The sequence below is a fragment of the Larus michahellis genome, chromosome 1 (assembly GCF_964199755.1).
Source record: "Larus michahellis chromosome 1, bLarMic1.1, whole genome shotgun sequence".
Classification (NCBI taxonomy): domain Eukaryota; kingdom Metazoa; phylum Chordata; class Aves; order Charadriiformes; family Laridae; genus Larus; species Larus michahellis.
In genome coordinates, this window is record NC_133896.1 from 178,406,441 (window position 1) to 178,431,547 (window position 25,107).

General features: G+C 36.8%; 1 protein-coding gene across 6 annotated transcripts in view; it reads left to right on the forward strand.

Moving 5' to 3' along the window:
* The window catches only part of DACH1 (dachshund family transcription factor 1), a 365,270-nt gene that overhangs the window by 119,303 nt on the left and 220,860 nt on the right, over positions 1-25,107 (forward strand). The gene's annotated exons all lie outside the window — the stretch shown is intronic.

The following is a 25,107-nucleotide window of genomic DNA, read 5'->3' on the forward strand; positions in this document are numbered from 1 at the left end:
TTTGGGACTGTTGCTTTCTATGGTTGCTGTTGCTGCGCTCAGTTCTGACTCATGCGTGTGGAATTCAGAGGTTTAAATAGTTCATACGTCTGTACTTTGTAGAACACGTTTGTAGCCTAAGAGGATACAGTTTAATGCTCTTTGGGACTTTTTTGGGCCCCTTGTGTTTCTTACTGTCTTTGCTTGTTAAGATTTCTCCGGAGATAGGCAGCTTCCGCTTGAGTGTGGTAATTGCTGACATTCCGTAGGTAGGCGTGATGAAACCTTCAGTGCTATATAGCGTGCTACGTTGGAGCGTCACCTGACAAAGACGTTTTCTCTGCAGAGGATGTACGTCATCATAGCCTCACTTATCGTTTTAAAATTGAAGCGATAAAAAAAAAAGCTAACTTTCGAATATTTGAAATGACAGAAGAGGGAAAGCTATCCGGAAGTTCAGAATAAAAATGAGTTGATATCTGCCATGTTTGGTAAGGAGGATTGCAACTATTGCTCTAAGCTTCTCTTGCCTCATGTGAGTCATTGGTACCAAAGTTTTTCCGCAATCTGTTTAACTGCTGTGGTTTTAGGAAGACGGAGAAGGAGGTCATCTGTCTTTTCAAGACTGTTTTGGATATTTCCAGGCAGTCTGTTTAAAGCTTGTTATTTTAGCAGTAATGATAATCATATAACATGCTTCCACAGAGAGCGCTTACTGTATCGCGTTGCGTAAATGCACAAACATGGCACCTGCATGTGCCCATGTATTGTAAAGTGATAGGCAGCAGCATTCATTTCATTCCCAATTTAATACAGCTTACCATTTCTGCAGCCGCAAATAAGGTCTAGGGTGAGTTTAAATAACACTTGACAGGAAAATAAGGATCAATATAAAGAAGTCTTTTTTGGAAGGAAACTGATTTTACTAATTGTGACGTGAATTGATACTTCATCCTATCTATTACGAACAGATTTAGTGTGATTCAGTTAAGATTTAGTTGTGAAACATTAATATCTGAGTAGCTATGTAGTAGTTGCAACATAATTTGACATCGGGCGTTACTCTTTAAAGAACGAATTCAAATGTACTTTTCTTATTCTTTACAAAAATCTCTAAAGACAGTTTTACATATTATCAAACTTTCTTTACCCCAGGTAGCCCACTTACCTAAAGATTAAGTTCAGAATCGCCGGTGTTTATGTGTATCGACATAAACTGTAAACCGGATAATTCATTTATCTACTAAAAAATGATCTTTCATTACCACTGTCGTCTTTCTTGTTTTGAATCTCCCCACCACTTTCATTGAAACTCCATCATTTTATAAGTAGTAAGTGATATTGAGTGAATTTTATTTACTAGTAATATATAATGAGGAATTAATGTCAGTATGTAGTGTGATTTCCTGTTTAATTTCCATTTAGTTAAAGCTCCAGTAGTGTAAGGACAGCAAAAATGCCTGTGAAGACAGAAGAGAGAAGGTGGTGGAAGTGGAGGTGCCTATGATTTAGCACTTCCCCAAAGCACATTAAAAAAATATAATTATTCTCACGCAAGATGCAGCTGGTCAGTTTTGGTCTCTTTAAGGCCATATATTTTTTTTTTTTTATTTTCACCATGAATTTAGGATCATAATTTACTTTTCATTACGAATCTAATACTTGGGAAAAATGGAGTCTTAAGTTGTTTTAAATTATGTCTTTTTGCAGCTGACTATGATGCCATGGAAGAGTAATTAACAAATACAGGTGAAATGACTGTTCTAATGAGATACACACTTCTAGGTATTTTAGGTTCATGTGAGTGTATGGAGACGTATTCAACTGGTGTTTTTAATTTTAGTTAAGATGCTCACTCTGTGAATAACTCCATGTGTACCAGAAATGCACTGGATTCCTTCAAAAAGGAAGCAGGATTGCATAATCCCTGAAGTAGTTTCTAGTTTTGTACATGTTTTTGAAAATTTGGGGATTAGATTAGGACTACATGTAAATTTTAACGGCAATAAATAGCAAAGCAACGCGTGCCATTGATAACCAAGCAGTCCAATCTGTTTCTCAGATTCCAGCTCTCTAATTATTTAAAGCACTTAGAGTTTTTGCAAGGAAATGATAATGTTTTGGTGAGGTTACAGGAACTCCCATGAAATGCACTTTCAATCCTAACTTGTTTTAATAAAGATTTTATCTGAAAATTTCATAGGTGTTTGAACCAGCTCCAGCATTTAAATCTCACTGGCACCGGATTGGCATCCACAGGAGGGGCTTTGTGCTTCAGCAGGTATTATCAGACCAGAACTTCTGTCTTGCAGACATTCATGAGCTAATGAAAAGGAAGGAAGAAGGTGTTATATCTACACAGATTTGAAAATAATTAACGGGAATGGGGAAAGGGAAAGCTTTTTACTTTATTAGCAGTTCAGGTGCCTACATATCCTAGGTCTAACATGTAACATGAAAAGATGATCTGTTTTTCTTTGTTGCTCTATCTGGGTAGTTAAAGAGGAATAATTTCCACTTTCACATACACTTAGTGCGATATATACCCATCCCAGCCTCCTTTCTTTGTATTTACAGAGAAGTAGGAGAAAGAGAGGCAGATAAATTTAACAGTTAAGTAGGCCGAAGAGCCACGAAGCAAAATAACTGTTTATTTACAAACCTATTTTAGTAACCACATATACCTATGGATTTTTTATTTCTCTGTTTCTAGATTCATACCCTCTATAAGGAGTTGTGTCTCCCCTCTCGTATGTCTTCAGAAGCATAAGCCTTGTATCTGATACGTGTTTTTTAAAATCTTTACTGTAATCATGGCCGTAGGTAGGCTGATCCCTTTTCCCCCAGTACCCAAGAAAGGCTGAACGGCGCTTTTCCTCAATCCAAAAATCATATCAAAGCTTATATTTTCAGGTGTACAAAACGACAAAGTGAAAATGTTGACAATTATAAAGGGGGAAGTTTGGAAAACAAACAGCCCGGAATAATGTTCAACGGCTCTCTTTTTATTCCATTGCTCTCATTCCACTCAATTCAAATTGCATTCGATCTGTGATGATGTAAAATGTAAAAATTCAAAGAGATTTTGGAAGATGATCAATTTTATAGTGGTAGGCAAAGTCCAGTATTAAGTTTGGAGTCATGTTTGGTCCAGGACATATTTGCTTGTCTTTTGTATCTTTTTAGAATGCAGTTTTTCAGGTGAGCTATTTCTTATCACCGAGATAGGTGCTTGTAGTAGCCTAGTCATGAAGGTGCTGTAATAAATTGATTTGTCCTAGATTTATACTTTCAAACTCGGGCAAAGTTAACACAGTTAATTTTAACAATTATAAAGATTTGGAGGTTTCAAACTAAAAGATGTTCTATATTCATTTATTACTGTACAGTCATTTATTGCTGTTCATCCCAAAATCCCTTGCAGAATTGAATTTAGAAATATTTTGAGTGGATTTCACGTAAATAAGAAAGTCACTTTTAAGATCTGTTGAGAATTTTATGACGTGAACCCCGTCGGACCCTGGAGCCAAGAAGCTGCTCCATAGGTGATGCTTTTTATTGGATTGAGTTTAAAGAAGTTGCGGCTTCGTTCCGACCGCCTTTCATTTCAGCACAAATGTACTGAGGTGGTCTGTGGCCTTACAAAGCTTTAAATAGAAAAACTGAACAGGTGGTTTGGGTTCAGGAAATAAAATAAGCTATATTATTGTAGACAGGGAAAATTCTTTTCTCATTACACACGACTTGGATAGAATTAAGCAGACAGCTCATGCTGAGAAATTTGAAACTCGGAGAATGCAACAGTTAAAAAGACAGACAATAAACGCGGTAGTAATTCAGGGATGGACCTAAACAGTCTGCAGTAGAGCAGCTAACTGAAAATAAGCAAACCAAAATAACAAAAAAAAAACCCAACCCTGTTACGTTATCTTTGACAATGCAAACCTATTTTATAAACCAAGCATAATGATGACTTCATTTCTCTGATTAAAGTTAGTCATCTGTTTATTTTTCCAGGGTTAGTTAACTTTATTCGCATGGGATTATGTTAGCAATTATGTTTAGAATGAAATCTCCCTTCATTTTTAAACAGATTTGGGGGAGGAGAGAAGAGAAAAAATATTTGTTTGCCACTCAGTAATCCAGTCCAAATGTTCAACAGTCCCTCTGTGGCAAGAGGCAGCATATGACTTTTAAGCTAGACTTGGTGCTAAACACATTTGAACAATAAAACCTTAGATCGCTAATATTTGAAGTATTTATTTCTAATTTGCTCACCATCTGCTCCGGGATTCTTTGGTTTATATTACACATATTTAAAGGCCCCAATACTTTTAATATTGAAATAAAAAAAAAAAAATAAATCTGTGAACTAGGTCTGGGAAGTCGCACTACAAAGTGTTAATGTGTGCTCCCTAAGAAGTTCAGAAATGTTTTGTGTCGGATTTTTATTGTTTCATAGCTTATCATCCTTTTATCTGTTAAACGTAACATTTCTTGGAGAAAATGGCAACTTTACTTTGGTATTTTTACAATTTTTTTTTTTTTACTAGGTAATTAACAATATAAAAGGAGCCAATAAATTTAGAGAAAGCTTTAAGGGTAATTTTAGACAGTGCTGATACATTCATATATTTTAATTTAGAAACTCCCAGACATGAATGAGTGTTAGGCATTAAATTCAGCACCTGATCACATGCATGTTGGAAGGTATCCAGAGACTGGGTGAGCAAAGACTACCACTTCCTAGTTGTGCCACTGAAATTAAGATTAACTCCCTAGAGAAGACAATTGAATTAACACAGCGTGCTTTATGTGCAACAAAAACAAATTTACCTGTATCACTACTTTGCCTACAACTTTCAAGGTACACGCTACAGCGGCTGCGAACAAGCTACTTTTCACATTAAACATTTGTTGTCTCTTCTTAATTATATTTTAATGTTAAATTTTAATGATTTAATTATGTGCGCATTACCATTTCACTCTAAGAGAAATATTCTGACTTAATACTGATGGCTGTTTTAAATGGTAGATTTATAATTTGGCATTTTTTTCCTCATTGCTTAGGTTTTTTTAAGCACAGCTAAGCAAATTAGTGATGTTAAACAGAAAAAAAAACCCAAACGTGAAAATACTAATCATTTTATTTTAACTCTGATGTGTGCATTATGCATTTATATAAAGAAAACATTCATGCCATATCATTAGCAAACAAATAATAATCAGTCAGACATGAAGTATTATTAAAAGACAAGAAGATTTTATGATGAAGACAGGAGAAATAATAGAAATTTGCAGAAGGGCTGTTGTTGTATCTTGTAAGGAATAGCTAGAAAATTAGATTAATCAAGGAGCAGACATTTGGAAGAAAGTTTGTGTGAATGCCTGACAGTCTTGCTCTTTCCCTCATTTCAAATGTTGGCAGGGTAGCATGCAGCTCCAAGGGAAATGTGCTCCTTTCATACTTGAGTAATTGATGAATTGTATGCAATATGCAAATGAGAATCCATAAATCTTATGAATGACAGCTTAATTTATGTGAGCCTTAATGAATGCAGGATTAGATTTTAATTAAATATCCTCAAAGGCACCCTGAGTAGTAGGTTTTTTTAGGCCTTGTTTTTTTGAAGACTTGTTTCACATGCAGTGCATTTTATGAAAGAAGAAAATCAGGCAAAGAACTTTGTAGAAATGTTCTTATGTTTTAATGATAAGCATTGTTCTGTTTTGTGAAGCAAACAGTACTTCAACTGATAATAAGCATTTAACAAAATATCTACAGATCTTTTTTGTACTTCCTACACAATTTCCCAAATTTGATTACCTTTAATTGCTGCTGGCTTCTGATATTGTATGCTATTTTTAATTACAGGGAAAGTTATTAAAACTTTTCCAAAAATAAATAGTATCTGCAGAAGAGTTCATTAAAGTTTGATTGGCTATATGAATGTTTTAAATGCTAAATCTAATTCCACTAAAATAAGGTGTTCCCACCCCATTTTGAAAATTGCATCTCTAGACAATACGTAATGAGATAAAATGATAAATAACACAGAAGGTTGTAAATAACATTTAGCAAGCAGAGTTCTAAGATAAAAGTGTTTTGCAACAGTGCCCGTTATTCCCAGCTGTCTTTGGAATAAGCGGAATGATCCTGGTCCTCTCACACCTGTTTTAGATTGGCGTAATGGTACTAAGAATGTGGCCGGAGTCTGCTTGAGTTGGAAGAGAAAGTTGAGCAAACTTCAGAAATTCAACAGCAACTTAGTCGAAGTTGTGCAAGACGTGGTTCCCCAGCCTTATTTCATCGATAGTTTGTCTGTGTTACTTGGTAGTGCTTACATGGCCAAACCACCAGTCCCTTCGGGTAAATTTTCTGATGTCCTGTGTATGATTCTTACCTTTCGATAAATGTAAAATCAAAGGCCTCCATTTATTGCCAAGATCTGATCTTTTTTTTTTTGTCGACTGTGAAAATTGTTGTCTCTTTCAAAAAAAAAAATCACTTTCAGTTGACAGTTGTAATCTTCCCTGCGAAATTCAACAACTTCAGAGAATCCAGAAACGTATAATTTTTCCTTCCAACTACAGCAGTTTATCAGTAACTCCTTTTACAGCTTTGAATAGTCAAGAATCTTCCTCCCCAGTATCTCATGAGCGCTCGTCTTCATGGCTTGTGTCCGTGTTCTGGCTACAGTAATGGCAACTAGGGTGATCTTGCTGTTGCTTTTAGCTGAAGTAGTGGCAAGGACATGGAAAATGGTTAAGGAAGAATTACTCATTTCTCATTAATAAGTAGGTATAAAGGAGCCCTATACATCCTCTCACCTCCAACACAGATCTGTGGGCAGGTGCGGAGAACCCCTGGGAGAAGTGGGCTTTGCCACAGTGCAGCAGTGCTTACTTCATCTGGATGCTCCGGTGTAGCTGGAAGCATAAATAAAAAGCTATACAAGAGTGTCAGTAAAAGAAGATAGAGGACAATTTGACAAGATGAATCCCGAGGGCCCGATGGCATTCTTGTTTAAAGGGAAGTCAGGTATGAAATAGCTGAACAGTTAACGCAAAGATGTAACCTCCCACTTAAAACGGCATTGGTGTCGGTGGACCCGTGGCAACTGTGGTGTTTAAAAAGGGTCCTAGAGGGTGTTCAGAGAACTACAGATCAGGAAGTCTGGATCTATATTTCACAAATAAGTAGAAAGAATAATGCTAATGTTCATTTGATATACGATTTGAATATTTGATATATGAGGGAAGAGTCAACACTGCTTCTGTAGATGGAAATTCTAAAAGGATTAATGAACACGCAAGAAAAGCCTATCCAGTTGATAAAACTTTCTTGGATTCTCAAAAAGATTTTAGCAAGGTTGCTCTGCAGGCAATTATGCTGCCATGTGTCATTTGGAAAATACCTGTTTAAAATGTAGGAAACTAACCATTTTTTATTTGTTTTGATTGGTAGTTGAGAAGTATCACTACTGAAGTCTCATGGTGGTCTGTGATAAGACCTATGTTTTTCAGTATCTTTATACACAATATGGCAACGAAGTCATAGCGCATTAAAAATTAAATGTTACAGCTTTTGTGACTAGAATAAAGATGACTGGATCTGAGGAGCAGAGAGAGCGAAGGAGGAAGGGTAACACAGAGGTCTGTAAAATTGGGAGTGGAGTAAGAAGGTCAGAAGGGAGCATTCTTCTAATAAGAGAACTAGAGGTCATCAAATGAAACTAACAGATGGTAGATTTAACAAAAAAAAAAAAAAGAGTCACTGTGTCACACTATTCATACTTAAGTTGCTAGATATACTGCCACAGGACGTTGTAGGTGCCAAAAATTGATAGAGGTTCAGAAAATTATAATTTTAAGTTTTACCATCAAAGACGGTAAAACACCACTGGACATGGTTCAGGAAATCTCTGGGATGCTAATTACTGGAGGCTGGGAACGTATCCTGATGTTGCATCACTGTATGGCTTTCTTTTTCTATAAATAGGCAGCTGGTACTGGTCATCATCAGAGACAGGTACCTGGGGAGACAGGTCTTTGGTTTCACCCAGTGTGGATGTTCTTTGGTTCCCGTGATATGTGTTGCAACTCTTGTGTATCCCTGGAGACATGCATGGCATATACGGAGAAAGCATGGAGTGTCTGTAATTGAGCGTGCACTCTCATAATGCTAACAAGCAGATGAATTCTCAAATTTTTTGACAGGGAAAGACAAAGAGAAAGCGGGACTGGCATGAAGAACAGCATATTTGGGAAAGAACAGATTTGTTGACCGCCATCGTTATATAGATGATTATCAAGACACAGTTAGCAGGTCTGGCAAATGCTTAAGTAGGAAGTTTGAATGGATATTTGATACCAAATTGGAGTGTGGATGACATATATTTTTGGACAGTTGGAAAAAAGAAAGGGAGGAGAGAGAGGTAAAAGTGATTTTCCTTTCTATTCTCTCACTCTCCTCTGTTAAACTGGAACTTAGATATGTGTCCTTTTCAGAACTGTAAGTAATTTGCAGCACTTTTAAAGACAGGTGTCAGAAGACATCTTTTTTCAATTATTTTATCTGAATGCTGACATTCTCTTTTCACAAACTTCAAATGGTGACTGTGTCAACAAAAGGGTGTATGAGTCCCTTCAGCGCCGTGAAGAACTTAAATAAAGAGCTCCAGTAATGACCCCATGTGTGGTAATAGTTTATTAGATAATGAACTAGCAAAAGGGTGGGAGGGAAGATGATCTCTTTTCTACGAGCGTGGACCTTTATAGGAAGTATGTTTAATTCAGCGATGTCAGTGTTACACAGCCTGTATGAGCTATTTCAGACGTAACTTTGTGTTTAGAGTATAGACTTATATAATGTTAGTTGGGCTGAGCTTTACAGATGAGCTTTGAATGATTGCTTACTGTTACTTGCCTAGAGACTCCATTCTGGTTAGTGACTTCCATTTGTGAAATACAAGGGATAGAGAGAAATGGAAAAAAAGGTTCCAACTTTTATATTGTGTTAGTTAACATCGACTTTGATGATTGGTTTTATTAGTGGATGCATAGAAAGACCAGTAACATGTCTAGAGAAATAAGCAAATAAGGTAGCTCAGCCATTGAAAGCTGTAATTTCTTCCTGTATATCTATCTACATACATATATATAGTTTCATATATATTTATCCATCTTCCTATATTTTTTCCTAAGGAAAATGTAAAAATTCATACAAGAACTTTGAAGCCTGTAGGTAGAAAACGTGCATATATGGCACATATATTTTATTCTTTGTATACTGATTTTATTTACTTGCTCTAAATATGAACACTCATTTTGATCTTAAAAGTAAAAAGAAGGAGGGATGAAGGTGAAAGACAAGGGAGAGTCTTTGAATTCACAATTATGAGACCCAAATAGAGTTCCACAAGATAAAATGGCTCTGTAATCATATTTAACAAACTGTAATTCGCAGCTCAGCTGTATGCTACAATTTGCGTCAGATTCACTGCTTACAATGCGTAGTTTTTTTCAAGAAGACCTGCACAAAGTTTATAACAAATAAATTGTTTAAGTGGAAATATGTATGGATTCTCTGCAAAGCGTGAATTTCATGTTGTGAGAGGAATCAAGCCCAATGTATCTGCTGTAATTGTGAGAGGTAATTATAAGATCTCCTTGAAAAGGACGTTTTTACAGATCTCGATTTGGCTTTCAGCATTTATGAATTTGAATTGACATCCCTAGCACAGTGCCAATTCCGCATGACTAGATTCATTCCACAAATGGAGTTTAAATGGCTGCGTATATACTGCTAAACTCACCGGGGCAGGGTTTCGTGCAAGCATCAAATTGTTAACCTGGAGTGGTTTTGGGAAGAAGGTGATTTTAGCTGTGTTGTGCCACTTGGTGTCCTGACCAGAGAAATAAAATGGTCTGGTTTATTTACCGGTATAGACAAAGCCAGCTCATTTTAGACTCAGCTTAGCTTTCATCTGACTGGATCTGGGGAAGAAGAATTGCCACCATGGTTTGGATTGGGTGAGGACCCACCAATTTTTCCAATTTCAACAAGAGCAGAATCATTCTGCTGTGCCTGTCCTTGGCTGTGGAGGGACTAGAAATATCTCCACACTGCTTGAATCCCGCAGCTTCTAAATCACACGTCTGGGCCTGTTTACCACCTGACTGAACTGGCACTATAAAGAGAACTTTCATCCAACTCTTCCTGATATATTTTCTTTCAAAATCCATCCTCTTCCCAGTCAAAAGAAGCATAACAATTTATTTTTTCAGACAGGGATTAGACCTCCACCTCTGTTAGTTGAGAGTTTTACTGAATTCACGGAGAGGAAGCCTGAGAACTAGCCGAAGTCAGTTGGTGGCCAACATGACCGAGCTTTTGTAGTGAAGATGGCCACCTTATACTAGAGTAGCAAGTATGTAGCCAGCATGTTAAGAAAACTAATTGTCCTCCTCTCTTCTTCAGCACTGGCAAGACTGTATCTGGAGTACTGCGTCCAGTTTTGGGCTCCCCAGTAGGAGAGATGTGCATGTAGTGGAGTGAGTGCAGTGGAGGCCACCAAAGTGGTGGGGGGCTGGAGCACATGGCCTGTGTGGACCCACTGTAGGAGCTGGGGCTGTTCAGTGTTAAGATCAGAAGACAAAGGGAGGATTTTGTTGAGGTCTTCAGCTACCTAAAGGGGGGATATGGAGAAGACAGACTTTGACTTTTCTCAGGGGAGTGCTGCAAAAAGACAAAGGGCCAAGGTCCCAAGTTGCAACAAGGAAAATTGTGTCACCTGTCAAGGGGAATACAGTCACCATGAGAGTCATTAAACATTGGAACAGATGGCCCAGAGTGGCTGAGGGTTCTCTAACCTTGGAGATAGTGAAAGCTCACCTAGACAAGGCCCTGAGTAACCTGTTCTTGTTGATTTTTCCCTGAACAGGGGTTGAACTAGATGGTCTCCAGAGGTCCCTTTCAAGCTAAAATGTTCAATGATTCTGAGTTAGGACTTGATCTGCCTTGTAGCTCCTGTATTTGTCTTTCACCGTAACCACAGTATTTACTGGTAACTTCTGTTCAGATTCACTTTTGATTCTTCTCTATTTTAATGATATATAAGTTAGTTTGGTAAGTTTTAAGCATAATGAAGTATTTTGTAATGGGTGGAGTTAAGAAGTCGGTACTCTTTAGCCACCTTGTGAGTCCATCTTATTTCAGCTCTGTGTGTAACAAATAATGATACAGCAAGCAAAAATTGAATTTAGTTTTGTTGAACTTAGCAATTTCTTAATGTGCTCAGCTTTTAGCTGGGGAACAATAAGCAACGATGTTCACTGGAACATATTATTCCGAAAGTTTCACAGAACCATAGAAGAGTTTGGGTTGGAAGGGACCTTTAAAGGTCATTTAGTCCAACCCCCCTGCAATGAGCAGGGACATCTTCAACTAGATCAGCTGTCTCAGAGCCCCGTCCAGCCTGGCCTTGGTTATTTCCAGGGATGGGGCTTCTACCTTCTCTCTGGGCAACCTGTGCCATTGTTTCACCACCCCCATCATAAAAAATTTCTTACTTCTATCTTGTCTGAATCTTCCCTCTTTTAGTATAAAACCATTACCCCTTGTCCTATTGCAACAGGCCCTGCTAAAAAGTTTGTCCCTGTCTTTCCTATAAGCTCCCTTTAAGTATGGAAAAGCCTCAATAATGTCTCCCCAGAGCCGTCTCTTCTCCAGGCTGAACAACCCCAGCTCTCTCAGCCTGTCCTCACAGGAGTTTGGAATATGTGTCTTGATTTGCGTACATTATCTGATTGATTAGTTTTGCTCTAGGCCTCAGTATGTTCACCTCTAAAGAGTTAAGTACTACTGAGTTGTTTGATTTAGCATTTGATTTTGCCTTGATGGGATTGCAAACACGGAATACGTTCTTGCATACAACAAGAATATTGACAGCCTACAACATATGCATTGCACGTAAAGGATTTTGAAAAGTTATTGTAGGTGATACTGTCTGTGGTAAAGTGTCATAAGCCACCTAATAATCTGATCATAACTGACATGGGAGATGCTTTTATAATATTTACAAAACCATGATAAGGTGGATTAATATGGCAGTTGCATTTTAAGCATCTAACTGAAATCTGTCTGAACAATTGTTAGCAGTGATGATCGATTAAAGGAGACTCTTAATGGAAATCGTAGAAGAACCCTGAAATTAAAAGAAGAGTGAAGGTATTCTAACAATTTTGGAAAGTTATTATAACAATCTTGGAGAAGTCTTTGCAGTGATTATGTGTTTTCAGAGATAGGTCATGGTGTCCCATGTCTTTACATACGTATGAATTTTAGTTTGGGAAAAAATGAAGCAGGTGACTCAAGTTGTACTTGATTTATGCTATCAGTACACATTTCAGTGGATAAATGTGTTTGTATACATCTTTTGTAAAATAATGTTGGTTGACTTGTTTCCTTAGGCTTTGGAAAAGATACACTGATATTAGAATTGTGGCTTTTATTCTCTCAGTTAACTGGTCTGTGGTGTTTGAATGTATTCCCAGTGCCACTATCTACACAGTATTATTTTAATTTGTTATTTAATGCCAGGTTAGTATTTTCAACTGGTGTTTGTATTATAAAAGCCACCATTATGTTATTATTGTCAAAACTGACTATCAGTCCCAAGCAGCGTTGGAGACATTGAAGGAACCTGAATAAACCTAATCACTGTCAGGTGCATAGTCACTACATCCCAAACGCACACATACCAAATAACATTACTTTTCATGAGCCCTCTCTTCTTCCTTTGTTCCTCTCCAAGCTCCAGAAGCATGCGTGTGATGAAGATGAGAGAAGAAGATGAGAGAAAAAGATGGCTTTTGTGCAAAAAGCTTCAGTAACTAAGCAGCTCACTGATTACAGACACGTCATATCTGTAGTTACAGCCTTCCAGCTATTTAGTCAATGCGAATACTCACATCAGTAAAAGCAGAATTACTGGACCGTTTTGGTATGTAGAACATTCCATGAATTGGTGCAAAATATAATCAGAACAAGTAGAACCCAAACATGTATAAAAAACCCCAAACAGCTAGTGATCCTGATTTTTTTTTTTCCTGTTTAAGACAATATGAATAAGCTGTAATTACGTTAAGCACAAATAAATGAAATTCATACTGCAGAAGTGGATCCAAATAGCAAAGCCAAAGCCCTCGGTCTTGTGAAAATGCTCTAGAAATTCTCCTGTTCAACCTCCCGCATCGGTAACGATTTCAGGTGCTGGCTAAAAGGGAGACCAGCACTTTCAGTGTGGTCGGTTGCTGCGTAGAATGGAAAGGTTTGTGACGTTCTGATAGGTAGCTTTGTTTTCAGTAACGCTGACAAACGACACATATGCAGAAGGGTTAGGTCAGAAGGTTTGAAGCATTTGGTGAGTAATCAAAATGTAGTAATTATACATGCAGTTTGGTGTTTTTAACGGCTCTTGACTTGCCTGCATCATATAGGACTTGGTTGGCGCCAGGTAGGCTTGGCAACAGCTCTGAAAAGTATGAGTCATGGGAATAGTTGGCAGATCCCAGAGATACTAGTACATATCTGAGAAGAAAAAGTTCTTGACCTCTTTCAAACAAAGCAGAGGGAATGTAAAAATCAGAAGTTGTAACAGTTCCAGCCCCTTTGCTATCCAGTTTTTGTATATTTTCAATTCCAGGACATCATGGCTTACCTGCTTTTTCAATGGCCATCCGAATTGAAAGTAAAGATTATTAAGAATCAGAATACATTACTGGCATTGCTAAAGTAGCTGTTGTCTTGCAGTGTCACGGTGGGTTGCGTTACCCGTTGTGGATATCTCTAGCTGGTACAATATAACAATTTTGCTTGGGGATTCGCTTTAAACGGAAGATTTATAACTTCATTGTAGAGCAGAGCGATGTACAGAGGCTGGAAGCTGCTATGCGACTGCCATTGGCAAGAGACAGAAAATTTTTCTCACCCCGCTGCTGCTGCTGTAGGCAATATAGGGATACCTGCTATGATTCACTTAGAAAATGTTATGAAACATAACCTTAGAAGATCTATTCACAGATACCTACAAATGAAGTTGCAGGGACATGAAAAAATATTTCAGTCTTCCTGTAACTGTTGTTTCAAAGCAGACGAAACAATGATCGAGCAAAAGAGATTTAAAAAAATCTATATCCAGAGCACTTGAATACAAAATTAAAATGTAGTACTGCGTACCTCCTCTGTTTCCAATTCATGTTTACTTAACTATTTTCTAAATTTCTCTTGCCCTAATATGGGGTCAGAAACTTCCTTGAACCTACTGCCGTGTTAATTAACTCATTAAGAATTTGATATGAGATTTATGCACTGTTCTTTTACAGTCGTTGCCTCACAAGCAGCAATGAAAATACGAAGCAGCAGAAAGACTCATTTTTTAAATTTTGCATCCATGGGACAGAGTGTTGTCAACCAAGTCTTGTACCAAATTTTGAATACAAATTGTTACTCTGCGAAGAGTGAGCTTGATTTCAGTCTTTTGGAAAAACACATTTATTACCAGAATGAGTAGTGCAAAAAATACAAATTTGCTCTTGTAATTCTGTGGTATTGAGGCTTCGGTGCACTAAAGATGTGTTAGTTTTTTCTGTTTCCTTGTGATGCTCAATCTGTATTTTTGTATTGTGGCTGCTTCAGTTTACCTCCATCCGTATTAATTTCTTAAATTTTCACATAAGGAGAAGAAAATATCTATTAAATATCCTTTAGGTTAGGTGCGGATCTATTATGACTGAATGGAAACATTAAAAAAAGCTATCTTATGCAAATGCGTATGAAGATATGGTGCCCTCAGTTTTTAAGTAGAGACCCCGTTGGTTAATGGGGAGCTTTGCTTTAGAATTATTGGTCTAATATAGCTCACTCAGGTCCACTTAATCGATTTGGCCATGATAACTGAACATTTTTTTTCATGAATTTTCTTTATTGTTTTGAAAAATGTATAAAGAATGCATTTGGTGCTTTGCATATGTGGTGCTTTCTATATATACCACAAAATGCTGACAGGGTAATGATAAATTTGCTTCTGGCATTGAAGGGCTGTATCTTGAGGTGACTTTTCTTCTTTGGTTCTTTATTCACATAATGCCATTAGTATTGTTTGTTACAATGTAGGATATTTATAACAGGAAACATCTGTGGAGCAGTAATAAAGAATAGTTTTCATAAAGCAGTTTTACATTATCCTTCTACCAGTATCTGATAACAGTCACATTTATCTGGGTGTAGGAACGTTCTGACAGGTGTAAGGGATAACTGATTGATATAAACTCACTACTGCATGAAAATGAACCTTTTGATAAAGACATCTTAGTTAGAACTGATAAGTAAAGTACAGAGAACATAACTGTCTGCTATTATGTATCATTTTATTACCTTTATGTTGATCTTGATCTTTTAAATGGATAGTAAAGCATTGACAAAAGATGACTGAATATAGACATTTGTATAATGTACCTTTAGCGGGAGCATAATCTTTAGATCAAGGACAACTTAACAGGCAAAGGGCTCATAATTCATTAAAATAGAGACACTATCTAGTTCATAACATGGAAAACTTAAACAATGCGGTAGTCTAAGGATTCAAAATTAATACTTTTTCTATTTCTTTAAAATATAACTCTATTTAGATTTTGATGGATTGAGAGGCAGATGAAAGCGTTGGCTAAAAATTAAAAATAGTTAAGAAATTTATTTCCTGTTTTATCTGTTCCCAGAGCTTTTATGGGCATATCCGTGTTAACATCTCTCCAATATTAAGTTTTGAGCAGATGGATGCCGTGAAAATTATTACTTCATTTAATAAGATAGAAATAAAAGTGTTTCTCCAGTTACGTATTTTGTGTGAGCATATTCTGACTCTATTATTAATACAGTATCCTGCTATTTTAAAGAAGAAAATAAATGGAAATCTATAATAATCTGAAATCCTATAGAATCTAGAGGCCGTTGTCTTGATTATGCCATAGCATCTTACGTCAGCATGTTGTTGGAGTCATGGAATAAACATCAGGAACTTTAATATTTTGACATGCATTGATTTAATTTCACATAGAAATAGGGTCAATAAAAACAGCCAAGAAAATTCTAATTAATAGGAAAATGTAATAGACCAAAGCACAAAGAGAGCGGGTAGACACCCATAGAATTTTATCATATATTAGATATTGTTTCAAAATGTTTGTAGCCAGACAACATTTATTTATGCTTATTTAGTAAAAAATATAGGAAATCCAGTCCTGTGTGCTTTCCGTAGGGTCTTTTTGGTGTTCAGCATTTTTGATTTACTAAATAGTCCTTTAATCAAATAATTTTCTTTTTCCTTGTGTCTGTGGCTAGAACTGTAGCTGCGCAGTAGTACTGATGTAGAAAAGAGAATAATAGAATCTAAAAATTAGTGATAATCTGTGCCACTTCTTAACCTCTTTTGAAAGTTTTTTCAACTTTTATTTATTTCAGAAAAAAGTAAATTTGAGAGGAAGAAAATACATTTGCCATTATGAACTTTCCGTCATTATCTTAACATAGTGAAAGTTCGATGTCATGTATGCATGGATGAATGCACACGTGAATGTCGCTTTTATTGTCAGCTCATCAGAACCTGATAAATCTCTTCAGGTGTGGTAATCTGGTTCTTTCATTTGCTGTGTTTTTATTTTAAAGAAAAGTGAGGGGAGGTTGGTTTCATGGAACGTACTCTTGGTCTGAGATTCACCCTTTCAACTGTACAGTGAAAGCGTCCTCTTAAATCACTGGTAGGACCTGGACATTTTATTTTTAGTCAAAGAGATTTTCTGTCCTAAATTTAAAGGAATTTATGCACATGATTAAGCAATTTCTTGAATGAGGGCCTTCATTTTTACCAGGAGGATACTTCATATGAACAGTAGTCTGTGTTGTGTAATTAAAACGTGTTATCAGATTTAGCTTAATTAATGTTAGAACAAAACAAATGCTTGATGCCTACTTCAAGGGCATTAAAAAATTGCTTTCCTGCTATTTTTGATTTGTCGTGTTGTGCCAATGCTGAAAGTGAATGAATTATGTTACTTTCCATAGCGACAGATTCTTTTACCTGAAATGTTGTTCTGCATATAACACTTGTCTGAAATCAGTTGTTCATATGCTGGCGAAGTCCATGTACAGCTTGTATGCAAATTTTTATCTTTTAATCTGTTTATGAATACAGCAAGGTTGAGGTAACAGAGGTCTGAAAAAATTAACATTGCATTATCTTCGTTTTTGTGGGGTTAAGTTAAAACTTTCAGAGCATGCTAGTATGAATTGTGGTTAATTCTTTCATATTTGTATGGCAACTGTAAAAGAGAGGGGCGTGGAGTTGCCTCTTCAAAAACATACCGTCTCTCCAAGACGGTACGTCAGCGTGTCAGTGAAATTTTCACGTTGAAGAATTGACTGTGTGATCCACCTCACGTGACTCTTATCTCTTCTTCTCCAGAGGCCGGTAGTAAAATTTCACTTGCATCAAATGGCAGGAGAACTATGTGACTGTTCATATAGGTTCACCAATCTTTGAAACATATCAGCATATGCATAACTCACGTTATTTCTTCTCTGAGATCTCGATCCTTCTAATACGTGCTTAGTATTTCTGTGGCGTTTTAGTGTTTATGTTCTGAGCCCAATAGCACTAGCAACAGAATATTTTGGTTTTTAAATTTTGGTTTTTTAAATCCAAGGGGGACTATGTTGATCAATTCCACTTTTCACATCAGAGAAAGTATCATCCCAGTTGGTGATGCATGTAGACTCGATAAAGAGCCTGAAGTCTAAGCAAACAGAACAGCTGACTTTCTGTTGCATTTGAAATCATGGTCGCTTTAATTAAGGAATGAGACTTACCAAAGATGGTGATAGAGGACTTTGACATACGTAGCTGTTTATCTGGCTACTTCATGAAAACTAAAATTTGCTTCTAAAAACGAAAGTTTAAAACACAAAACTGAAAAACCTGAAGAAACCCCAATTAACTCTACTGGAGACAGTATTCTTGAATTTTCAAAATAGAATTCAGCTTTTTGATATAATTTCTTGTAGAAAGACATATAAAATCCTGGTTTGAAACAGTACCGGTCCACACCTCTGTAACACATCATTAGTGCTGCCACATTTGAAAAATGAAACTTAATGAGAAAAAAAGAAAGGAAAAGGAAAATCCCGTAAAAGTAGAAATGAGAAGCAAAACAAAACCAAACCGCACAGCTGACATTTTAGAATTGTTTAGTGGAATTGCGTCCTGGCACAGGCTGACTGGAATAAATGAACCTCTCCTGACCATTGACTCTCAGTGTCTTAGAAACTGAATTCTGGAAGCATAACATGTATTAGCTTTGGTGCATTTTTTTTTTTTTTTTTTTTATATTTACAGGTCTTGGCAATATCTGAGAGACCTTGTTTTCATTTCTGGTCACCACCTCAGCAAACTAATCAATGAGGCATGAACTGCTATCTGCAGAGAAAGAAATGAAAAATAAACCAGAGATAATCCTTCAGTTAAAAGGTTATTCTGTGCGATAAAAGCTATTTTGTTAATTTATTTACTTACTGGTACAGTGAGATAAAGTGAGGGAACAATTAGGGAATTCTAGTTGAAAGGATTTAAAAGGGCAATGACGACTTAATATTTTAGGTTATTTGATTGACAATATAGTTACACAGATTTCTTAAACTAAAAAAAAGAAGTTCTCAGTGAGTCAAAATTCTGTTAGATTCAATTAGTATTTTCTGCTATTAGTGTTTTCTCTATCAATCATATCTTCGTGCTCACAAATATTAGATTTAAGCTATATGTTATTTTTATATGGTAATTTGGTTAAACTAGTGTAATAAGTTGTTTGTTCCTGTGAAATACCTGCAGTAACAATTGTTTCCATATATTATCCCTATTTTTCATATTTTCATATTTCCTGTTCTTCTCAATGTACTAAGATGCATAAAAACTGTGTTGGTTTTGACCTATATGCAATCTGGTAGAGGATATTTGTAGTTTGCAGGCTATTATATATTATTTAATTTGGTTTGTTGAAACTAATTAAAAATTATGTTAATATTCAGATAGTTACTTCTGAATATAAACACCAAGTGTAAGAAAATGATAAGTAAAATCTGTACATAACGTGTTGCAGTAATAGTTTATTTTTTCCCCATGTTTATTTTTATTTTTTATTTTTATTTTTTATCAAATCTTCCCAGTGTGCACGTCTGTATTCTGGGATGTAATTTTGTTTAGTTGCAAACAGTATTATAATGAAACGAATATTTCACACAGGCATCTCTACCGATTCACTAATATATTGAGAAGCAGGGATACGTAGGGATATCTGTCTTTCTCCAAGTCTGTCAGGAGGGTTTGATCTGTGCTTGGGAAAAAGGAACAGAGCAAGCAGCCCCTTCACCTTTTGGAAGTGGACGAGGCTTTGTAACATCCTGTTCATGCAGAATAATCCACCTGTAAGAGATTCAATGTGTAGTTGTTGATACTTTACCAGTTCTGTCATTTTACAGGACTGAGGAGTACCATTGCCAAGAAATTTTCTGTTTCTCTTCTGGATCTTCAGCTCTTCCTCCGCATGAGGATTGGTTTTTCCTTTTTGTACTTGGAAACTTGTTTTTCGCTCTGCTATTCTCTCTCTCACTTCCGCTTTCATGAAGCCCGTGTTTTTTCAGAACCGTGAAATTTGCGCCTTGTTTTTCTAGTATGTGAAGAGAAAATATTATATGTTGCTTAGTTCTATTCTCTCTGATTTCTTTTAAGTGGTAGAGACATTGACCAGGGTCTTGCACGTTAGAAGCACTTTTTGCAGAGATGGATTGACCATATCATCTGTGAACTATCACGGGCATGATAGAATTCCCACGAAAATCAAAGGGAGTTTTTCCTTTGATTATGAAGAAAAGGGCTCATGACCATTGTTGCCAACAGTGGCGAAGTAAACGATGCTGGAAGGGTATCAAGAAAGTCCTCTTTCATGCCAAATCCAGGCACCAGAGATTCTTAATAAAGTCCTGTGCAACCTTTGCTCCACGCTACAACACAGAGGCTCTTTCATGGTCCTGAGCTTGTGCTTCCCAGGGAGGTGTTTCAGTTTTCCTCCTCTCTTTGCTCACTGCCTCCACCTCGTGGAACTGGCTCACCTGCCACACATCACAGTTTTCCAAAGGAGTGATAAACTCCGGAGAGGCGGGTCAGATGAGATAAGTTTAACTGGACTGCTTGGAAGTAGAAATGGGTTGTCAAAAATCAGTCAAGCCAATTTAGAATTTCTGAAAAAAAGGGGGGGAAATGGGCAGCCGGAGAAAAAGAGTACTAAAACCGCGTTTGGAGGAAGAGACTTACAGACGAAGGCTGGGAACCTGCAATGCAACAGGCATCTTCCAACCTAGTAGTCACTGGCTGCATTTCACGGAGCATCTCTTCTCCCGCCTCCCTCCTCTGTAAAGCACCTTTGTTTCCTATTTAAATTCTGCCTTTTTCATAACATAATAACTCATATCTACGTTAGCATCATTGTGTGTTAGGTGTTTTCCAAATACACCAGACCAGAAGCTTTTCTGAAGGACTACTGTCTGACACATCCAGACAAACAGGCCACTAAAAGATTTTGCTGGTATGCGCGTATGCTCAAGATGTTAACATTTAACATTTACATTGTGGTAATAAAGTACCGAATTTGGTAGTTTATTTTGTAGCTTGTGCAGTACAGGATTGCCCCTGTGTATTGTGACTTTATTAGATGAAAATTCATATGCACATTCAGAGTAGAGAAGCCCAATGATTTAAGTCTAATTTGACTTCAGTGTTTTCAGTGATGTGATTGCTGCTGCCACTGCAAGCCAGCATAAGCTTTAACAAGTTCTCTTTCTTGAACAAATATAACCCCCTTTTGGGCTACGGTTTGCATTTTTCTTCTGCTCAGAGTGGTCACACACTGAACTTGATTGTAACCTGAAGGAAATTAAAGTTTCTATACGTAATTATTGTGAAGGAAGTGATACATGACCAGAGCATCTGTACTGAGTGTCTGCAGTTTAAGTGGAGCGGTCACCACGTTCTTTAAAAACATGGTTACAGAAAGAGAAGAAATACGAGAATCATCGAGTGATTTAGGTTAGAAAAGACCTTTAAGATGACTGAGTCCAACCATAAATGTAACACTGCAAAGTCCACCACTAAAGCAAGTCCCTAAGCACTACATCTACATCTTCTTTTAAATACCTCCAGGCATGGTGACTCAATCATTTCCGTGGGCAGCCTGTTCCAGTGCTTGACAACCCTTTTGGTGAAGAGGTAGAGGTGGAGACCCTCTGCTCTCCCATTGCAACAGCTCAGTGGTCAAAGCAGGATGTGGGGGACCCACTGGGTAACAGTAAGGTAGTCTGTCTGAGAAAATGCAACAAGTTGGTCAGCAAGAAGACTAGTATCACCAATAGGCCATACTTATTCTGGGGTAGGACACTCTCTATCCCTGCTGACGCTATTCAGGTACGTGGAAGAGAATGAAAGATTTCTTGGACGAGAGAAAAAAAAAATGAGTGTGAGTCTGTATCATGATGATAAGGGCATTCATCTATAAGGTGAAAAAGTTGAGTGCTAATCTGTGCTTCAATAATGTTTTAATGTAAACTAAGTAAAATCCGTAGAGCACAGCCACAAATCCTCCTCCCAGGTGAATAATGTTAGATTTATTCTGAATGGTCTTACTAATGTTACATTATTTTTTTTCTTTCTTTGTAGTTTAGTAGATCTCTCAGTCTCTTCTTTAGTCTCAATATTATTATCCTGACCTGCCTACAGGATGATGATTAGTTCTCTTTTTAGGAAAGTTGAGTTGTATCCCTCCGCTTGGATTGAGAAAGCCTTTCTGTCTGTGTGTTTATTTCGCATTCGGGATAAGTAGTCTATACTTTAGACTATTGTGTACAACTTAGTGACTGCTTCTCTTTCTGTAGTAGCTGTGTTAAAGGTGAGAACCGTAGCTGCCTAATAGTTAGGTGAGTAGGGTCTCTACATAACCACTGTAGCCACAAACACATCCCCAAAGCGATTTGTGTCATCTTGACACAGACGACTGAAAACAGAATGGGATGAATAGGTCTTGGAGGGTGACTCTTACTCTACAGTGAAATACCATAAATGACTAACTTTGACTGAATGCTTACTTCTGCAAAATTTGGGCTAGTTTAAATTAATATTGCCCCTTAAAACTTTTTTTAAAAAAATCAATGCCTGTAAATCAAAAAGTTTGTGAAACGACTAGAATATGTTGTAATGAAATGTTTACTGTTTAAAGATTGACTTCTTCATAACTTCAAAATATATTTTACTTGCTTTTTGCCTGGACACTTAAGTCTAGCAGCGAGCTATTCAACTTCCAAAAAATAACAGTATAAATTTGAAACATCATCACAGTCTTTTCAGAACTGATGGGAAATGGTGCCACATCTAATACATTATTTATCAAGCTACGATTGCAGGAATAACAAATATCTTAATTAGTGGAATTAATCAATTATGCCTTCATACATTAGTTGCCTGTAGTCCTCTAGAAGAAAAAAAAGAAGTTTCTTCTGTTATTCTACCTTTTAAAAATGTGGTTATCATGCTCTCCTTCTTTCAAGCATTTAGAACAAAGTCCTGATAATTTAATTACATGCCTCATTCAAATGCAGGATCATATGAACCTGTAATGGCTCAAATCATCTGTTTACTAATAATTCATCCAGTAGTGCTTTTTTTTGAAGGGAGAGGGGAAGGGAGAACCTTATCTGCAATTTCACTTTGGTACAGTATTATAATTATAGAAGAATAACAATATAGCTGTACAGTCTGCCATTTAGTTCAATGTTTTTGGGTGCATTTAAGCTATTGAATTAATCTCGCTTTTAAACAATAGAATATAATACTTTAATAGCTTGCCTTTGCACTGGCTTTGTGGGATGCTGAAATTAGTATTATAATGCCCTGTGTATAGTTGCTGCTGAATCTGATTGCTTTAGCAGCAGTCGGTTTGATAGTATCAGGTTCCAGCTTGCATTGCTGGGTCAACATGGACCCAGGCCATTAAAGGAGAAAGGTTCAGGGAAAGTTCATTTCTATTGTTTTACCATGGTTACAAAACAGAAAAAAAAGGAGAAATCCTGCATTTGTAACATATTGCTTCCTTGGGCCCTGAAGGTAGTATGATCTTTTTTTTCCTCCTAAATTGAACACAGAAATATAAACCTCCTGATTATCTGTAATGTAAACAAAAGAATATTTTCTGATCACTTTTAAAGTAAAACACAGATGTTCTGCATTGACTGCTGATGTCATTAAACAAAATGTTTGTATTCATTTAATTTGATCTCCCAAACTGTTAGCGTTTAAATTTGTTACTAGGTCAATAGAAAAATTAAAAAACTTGATAGCGTCTGTTATAATACCGACTTTTGTTTACATATTTTTCACTTTAATTAACTCACAGTAAGCCTGTTGAAATGTTTGTTTTTTCTTTAAAATATAACCTGTCCATTGAAGCGTTTTCTTTTTACTGTGGTTATAAAATAAAGAAGCATTTTCATGAAAAAGTGTGATCTTAAATGTCATCATACGTGTTTAACATTTACGGCAAGGTTGTAAACCACTTGTGAGGTACCATTATGAAAGGGTTTAAATCTTAAGATAAACGTGTTCATTACATGTAGAAGAAAAAAAGAGAGGAATGATAAAGAACTTTTCACAGCATTAGTGTGTTTTATGTGTGAACTGCTCAAGAAAGCTAATTCTACAGCAGTGAATGCTTCATTCAAAGAGGTAAATCGTGTAATGGCTGTAATAGAGAATAAAATTCGCTATCTCTACCCATATGAAGAAATTCTGTAAAGCAAAAGGTTGCACAAACAGTCTCTTAATGGAAAGAGTTGCATGAAATTTGACTGAACTCTGAAGGTTGTGACACAGCATAATCTTCAACAATATGTTTTTCTTTATAAAGGCCTTTATGTCTAATTCCCATAAGCCACTTTTTAGATAAGTGAAGCTATTTGTAGATCTGTCTGTTACACAAGTCAAAGAGATAATGGCATTCAAGACAATGTTAGTTGTGGAAACTAGCTTACAGGGGGGAGCGTATATTTGTTATTTTCCAGAGTTGCCTGCCTCTATTATTATTAAATGTGATCTCATTAAGAAAAGCAAATTTCACATATGCTAAGCTGGCCCAGGATGAATGTGTACTTTAATTTAAGATCTTTGGGGAACATGCAGATAATATTGTTGACTTAGGACGTGTCATTAATCTTCCAAGACGGTGGTGCAAGGCATGTGCTCTTAGGGTCTGTCTACCCAAAAAGGATTGCAGGAGAAGTCTGTGGTCATTCAAAAGAGTCATCCCACTATACAATTGCTATTGACTGAATTGACGTTTGAGTCTTAAAAATAACATTGTGGAAAGGTGAAAAAAAAAAAAGTAGAATATTTGGTTGTTGTTTGGCATATGTGAGAGTTAGGAAACTTTACAGGGTGCAAATGAGTTCTAAGTAAACGCTGTTACCCTTTGTTTACCCTTGACTACACTCCTAGGTTTGATACGCATTAGCAGATGACATCTGTTTTTTCAATTGACTCTGGTGCTCATTTTCTTTCTTAAATGATTGTGTTAATGTTACTGTGCCCCGCTAATCACCTGCAGGGATTGCAGTCTGTATGTACGCGTGTTACACAGACAGATACAGACACACACATACATATGTGTATGTTTGTTTGCGTATGTAGGTATTCTAATGATCAACCTTATTGATCACGGTTCTGTCATGATGGGGAGAGTGGAGATACTCATCCTTCACCATTTAGTACTTGGTGAAAGAGTCACAAAAGCATAGTTTCACATACTTGCTCGCTTGAGTGGTGCATAGTCTCACAGTCCGTCACGAGAGATGGTGGCAATCAGTACTTACGAAAGATGGTGAAGTTTAGATTGATTCCTTCTTTCCTTTAAGGCATTTTGGGACCACACCACCTGTTGCCTTGGGAATATCAGCCTGGAGACTCCTGTGTGTGGAGAGTG